Source organism: Pteropus alecto, unplaced genomic scaffold (assembly GCF_000325575.1).
Source record: "Pteropus alecto unplaced genomic scaffold, ASM32557v1 scaffold76, whole genome shotgun sequence".
Taxonomy (NCBI): Eukaryota; Metazoa; Chordata; class Mammalia; order Chiroptera; family Pteropodidae; genus Pteropus; species Pteropus alecto.
Window position 1 is genome coordinate 6,940,170 of NW_006443138.1, and position 6,000 is coordinate 6,946,169.

Consider the following 6,000-nt stretch of genomic DNA (forward strand, 5'->3'; position numbering starts at 1 on the left):
CTATACAAAGAAAAAATAGGATCTTTAATGCTATACATAAGTATCAAATTTAGGTGGGTTAAATGTGGCCTTAATGGGAGAGACAGACCTAGACTGTTTTAAGAAGGAAATATAGGAAATAATTTTATGACCTTTGATTAGAGGAGGATTTCTTAAGATAAAGTACAAATCGAAAAGGGAAAAACTGATAAATGTGAATACATTAAGAACTTCTATTAAAAGATACCACAAAGACAGTGAAAAGAGAAGCCCCAAACTGTGAGGAGATACTTAAACACAAAACTAATAAAGGACTAATACCAAGAATATGTAATGAACAACATCTGTATGAGAATGACAAACCCATTCGCAAAATGGAAAACAGACACAAACTGATATTTCACAAAAAAATTCCAAATATATAAAATATTAGTAATCTAAGAAATGCATATTAAAACTGATATGAAGATAATTTCACACCCTCAGATTGGAAAAAAAAATGTTGTAAGTATTGGCTAGAATTCGGGTGCAATGAAAAATAGCCAAGATATAGAAACAACCTAGGTGCCCATCAATAGATGATTGGATAAAGAAGTTATGGGACATACATGCAATGGAATATTAGCCATAAAAAATGAAATCTTACCACTTGTAATGACATGGATGGGCCTAAAAGGTATTATGTTGGGTGAAATAAGACGAGAGAAATACCATATGGTTTCACTTATATGTGGAATCTAAGAAACAAAAGAAACTAAATGAAAACATACTCGGATACAGAGAACAAACGGTGATTGCTAGAGGGGAGAGGGATTGGGGGCCTGGGTGAAAAGGAGGAAGGGATGAAGAAGGAAATGTAGGAATCCCTATATTTGCACAAATTAGGTGCAAAACAGTCATGGAGATGTAGAGTACAGCATGAGGAATATAGTCAATATTGTAATGGCTGTATGTAGTGCCAGATGGGTGCTAGAGGAATGCGGCGGAGGGGGCGGGGGGGTCTCTTTATAAATTATATAAATGTCTAGCCATTGTGAAACTATCGTATCTGAAACTAACTGCATATCTGAAACTAACAAAGTAATTAAAAATGAAAAATAAAATGCTGCTGGAAGGGTGTTTAAGTTGGTACAACCACTTTGGAAAATAGTTTAGCATTACTTTGTAATAGTCACACACATACACACACGCACCGCGCGCACACTAGGGAAACTCATATCTCTGCACCAAAAGGCTTTTACAAGAATTTTTATGGCAATATTATTTCTAGTAGCATAAAACTAAACAGCTCAGATGTCCACCAACCTTAGAGTAGGTAAATAGTAGGGCATTTGTACAGTGAAGTACCAAATAGCTTGAACATAGAATTCTAGTTGCACAGAGTAGCAAATGAATCTTAAAATGATGTTGACTGGAAGAAGCAAGTCACAGTCCACAGTTTTATTCCGTTTACATGAAGTTTCAAAACAGGCAAAATTGTGAATGTTTGTGTTAGAGATCCCTATATTGAGGAAAATAATAGAAAAGTAATACAAGGAAATCATTAACAAAATCCACCATCGTAGTTCTAGGGGTAGACAGGTCGAGGGATATAATCAAGTTAGCGTTCCACAGGGGGCTCCACGGTGCAGAGAATAGGTGCACATGGTCAGGACTGTTGGAGTAGTGGGAGAAGAGGGATAGGTAGTGACTTTTAGAAAGAGCCAGCAAGGGTGTATGTTGTGAAGCATTTGGCATCGCACTGATATGAAGATACTGAAGGAAAAGAAGTGAGGAAGAGCAGTAAAGCTTGGCATCAGACAGAAAAAAGTAACCAGAAAAATGTTTCATAGAGAAGATGAAAATTATAACTAAATACCAGTACTATCTTTGGACCCAGACAAAAAGAGCCCTTCCTCTGGGTCCCACATTTTGGAGAGACCCTTATATGACAAGCACACAAATTTATTGAAGGACAAATAAGCAGCTCTGTCACTTTGGGTCTGATGCTCAGTGTCAGCACAGTGCGACTAATAACTCTTCTGCTTTTGTGTGAATATCCCCATTCAGGCCCCTAGCGAAATGCTTCTCCAAATCCTTTGCCCAGTATCTTCAAAACAAAAGGCACCTGTGTGCAAATACCATGGCAGGTTTGTGGAATGTACTGCTACTGACATTGCTTCATAGATGAGGGAAGACTTGTCTATAGGAAACAAAAGACAATCAAATTCTTCGTTTCAGCACAAATGCAAGATTGCTGCATAACTAAAGTGTTATTTCCCATTAAGTGCCAAGCATTGATTTTCTTCTTGTGCTCAAAGTGTACCAAAGTTTATATGCCTTTGTATACATTTGGTATACTTTTAATAAAATTATGTTTAAATTTGTAATCCTGTAGATCATTACTGTCAATGGCATTCAAATTAGGTGAAGGTAGTATAACAACATTATTAGTGGTTGTGCTGAAATAAAGGCAAACAATAAAATTCGTGGAATAAGTAATATAACTTATGAAATATGTGTGCTTATTTTATTTTGTCTACCAACATTGCTGGTCCATCAAGAGAACACTTAGAAATGTGCAGTAATAATTAAGTTTAGCTCTCCGATATTTACTAAATTTTAATAACATAAAAACCATAGTTTTACACATTTTTTTGTTGTTTTGAAGGTATATTTGTCAAGGTAGAAGGGTAGCATGTATTTTATGTAATAGTTTTAAAGCTTGATTTGAATTTTTAAATTTAGACATATGATCTGGGGCTCCCATTTGCACTCTTGCCCCAAGCCCTGCAAATGTAAGGAGTCAGCTAGCCAAATGTTTGCCATGAATCAAAATCAACAAACAATTACAGTCGTTCCCCCCTTATTCACTGGGGATATGTTCTAAGACCCCCAGTGGCTGTCTGAAACCTCAGATAATACCGAACCATACATAACTATGTTTTTTTCTATACATACATACCTATGATAAGGTTTAATTTATAAATTAGGCTCAATAAGATTAACGATAACTAAAATAGAGCAATTATAATAGTATATTGTAATAAAATATGTGAATGTGGTCTCTCAAAATCTTATATTGTACTCACCCCTCTTATGATGATGTGAGATGATAAAATGCCTGCATGATGACATGAAGTGAGGTGAATGACAGGCATTATGACGTAACATTAGACTACTGTTGATTCATAACAATGCATCAGAAGGAGGATTATCTGCTTCAGGTGATCCTGGATTATTGAGCCATGACGATATCGATGGTTGGGGAAATTTAATATTTTTAGACCATGGTGACTGCAGGTAACTGAAACCCTGAAAAGTGAAACCACAGATAAGGGGAGACCACCCTACTGCTATGGTGTAAGAAAGCAATGCAAGAATATAGATGGCAAGGTAACAGAAGGTGAAATTATTGAACAGAAGAATTATTGCTTTACAAAAAAAAAAAAGTATTCTAAAATTACAGAAATAGGAATAAGGCAGGCAAAAAGCCTAACATTCATAATTGAAGTTCTAAGTAGAAAATCAACATAATTTCCTTAACCGAACAGCATACACATTGAAAAGACACACTCTGTACTAGGAAATATTGATCCAGAATGGTTAGGACAAAGAGAATTCTGTTTCCAGCAATGGCAGAATAGATATCTTGTGCCTGAAAACTGTTACTGGAAACAACTGGAAAAGCTGGAGAAAGTATATATCTGTTTGAAAGCAAGCAATGCATGAGAAACTGTGGTTAAAAGCTAGAAAAGGAGACATGGGTTTGGCATTTGAGACCACCTCTCTGCCAATTCTGAAAGTAGAGAGACACAATGAGGTCTAAAGTTAAACACTTTTTAACAGATGCATGGGGCTGAAGAGACAAAAATTAAGAGTTGAGGGCTGCAAGGAAAATGTATACACCTCAAGTTTTAATTTGGGACCTGAAAGGGCTCATCCAGCTTCAAATTATCTCAACTCCTGTTTGGATTAAAGGGATTGCAAGTGACATTAGTCTACCTGCCTGACAGAAGCAAAAGTAAGTTATCAGGAGGAAGAATAACATCCGGAGCTTCAAACTATCTACAGTTCATCAAAAGCAATTCTGGCACTCAGTCAAAAATAACCTGGTTTACCAGAAGACAAGACATGGATGAAATCCAATAGAAATAACAGATAATGGAAACAGGTCTATAAGAGATCTAATGATCTAAGCCAGAGGTCAGCAAAGTATGGCCCATAGGCCAAATCCAGCCTTCTGCCTGCTTTTGTAAATAAAGGTTTATTGGAAAAACCAGCTTACCACATTCATTCTTATGTATACGTCTCCAGCTGCTTTTTGTACTTGAACAGCTTAGTAACAGCAGATATTGTACAGCTTACAAAGCCTAAAATATTCACTATCTGTTCTTTACAGAAAAATGTTTGCATTCCCCAATCTAAGCAGCTACCTCAGTAACCTACCAGAACAACAAATTTGCTTTTCCGCCAGCACAGCAGTTGTTTCCTTCCAGCTGCCATCATGATCATCAACCAGAACCTCATCAGCCACGATGAGATGTTCTCAGACATCTACAAGATCTCAGAGATTGCAGATGGGCTATGCCTGGAGGTGGAGGGAAAGATGTCAGTAGGATAAAGGTAACATTGGATTGGGATTGATCTACAAGATCTCAGAGATCGCAGATGGGCTATGCCTGGAGGTGGAGGGAAAGATGTCAGTAGGATAAAGGTAACTGATGACTCCTTCAATGGTGGAAATGTGTCTGCTGAAGTTCTGAAGGGCAAGGTACTGAAAGCACAGTAATCACTGGTGTTGATATTGCCATGAACTATCATTTGCAAGAAGCCAGCTTCACAAAAGCAGCCTACAAGAAGTACATCAAAGATTACATTAAATCAATCAAAGGGAAACGAAGAACAGAGACCAGAAAGAGTAAAACATTTCAGGATGGGGGCTGCAGAACAAATCAAGCACATCCTTGCTAATTTGAAATATCTGCCAATTCTTTGTTGGTGAAAACCTGAATCCAGACAGCATGGTTGCTCTGCTGGAGTACTGCGAGGATGGTGTGACCCCATATTTGATTTTTAAGGATGGTTTAGAAATGGAAAAACAAGTTTGGCAATTTAGATCTATTACCTGTCATTATCATAACTGGCTGCTGCTGAAAAGGTCCACATGCCAGGACTAGGACAAATGGGATTGATGTTGCCTTGAGCTCTTCATTTATTTTGACTCTGATTTATTTGGAATAGAGCTGTTGTTTTAAGAAAAAAAACATGTCATGTAGGTAGTCGAAAAATAGGATGCATTTAAACAACAACAAAAATAACAACCCCCCCCCAGCAAATTAAAAAAAAAAAAATGGAAGACAATTATAGAGATAAATACAGAAATTAGTGAAATAGTAAACAGAGAATCAACATATCCAACAACTGGTACTTGGAAAAGATAATAAAATATATAAACCCAAGTGAGACTGATACAGAGAGACAGATTGAGGAGAAGATAAAACTAACCAGTGTCAGGAATGAAAAAAGGGAAATGAATGTAAGTTTTGCATAATTTAAAAGATAAGAGCATTTAACAATTGTGCTAAAAATCTTGAAAATTTTTATTCACTGGAAAAATTTCTAGGGCAAAAACCAACTTACCAAAACTGACAGGATAAGAAAAATGAGTGGCCCTTTGTCTATTAATGAAATTCGATTTCATAATTCCCACAAAGAAGACAACAGGTGAATTCTTCGAAACTTTTAAGGAAGAAATAACACCAAAACCTTCCAGAGAATAAAAAAGGGTGATCTGGCCTCACCTGAGCAAAGTGAAGAGGGAATTCATGCAGGTAGCGGGCCCAGGGTGTGGTGTCAGAGACCAAGCAAGGTGATGAGGCTGCCCACATGGGGGCAGCCTTGCATAAACAGAGCCCAATGGAATGAGCAATGTGTCTACTTGGAAGGAATAATCTGTGTACATGTGTGCATGCATGCGTGTGTTGGGGCGAGGAAGGGAAGGAATAGCCTGTGTGTGTGTGTGTGTGCGCACGTGCGCGG

At 37.3% G+C, this 6,000-nt stretch overlaps 1 pseudogene; it reads left to right on the forward strand.

The window, feature by feature from the left end:
• The first annotated feature begins 4,465 nt into the window (after positions 1 to 4,465).
• LOC102895371 lies at positions 4,466 to 5,138 on the forward strand (annotated as a pseudogene).
• The last annotated feature ends 862 nt before the right edge of the window (positions 5,139 to 6,000 follow it).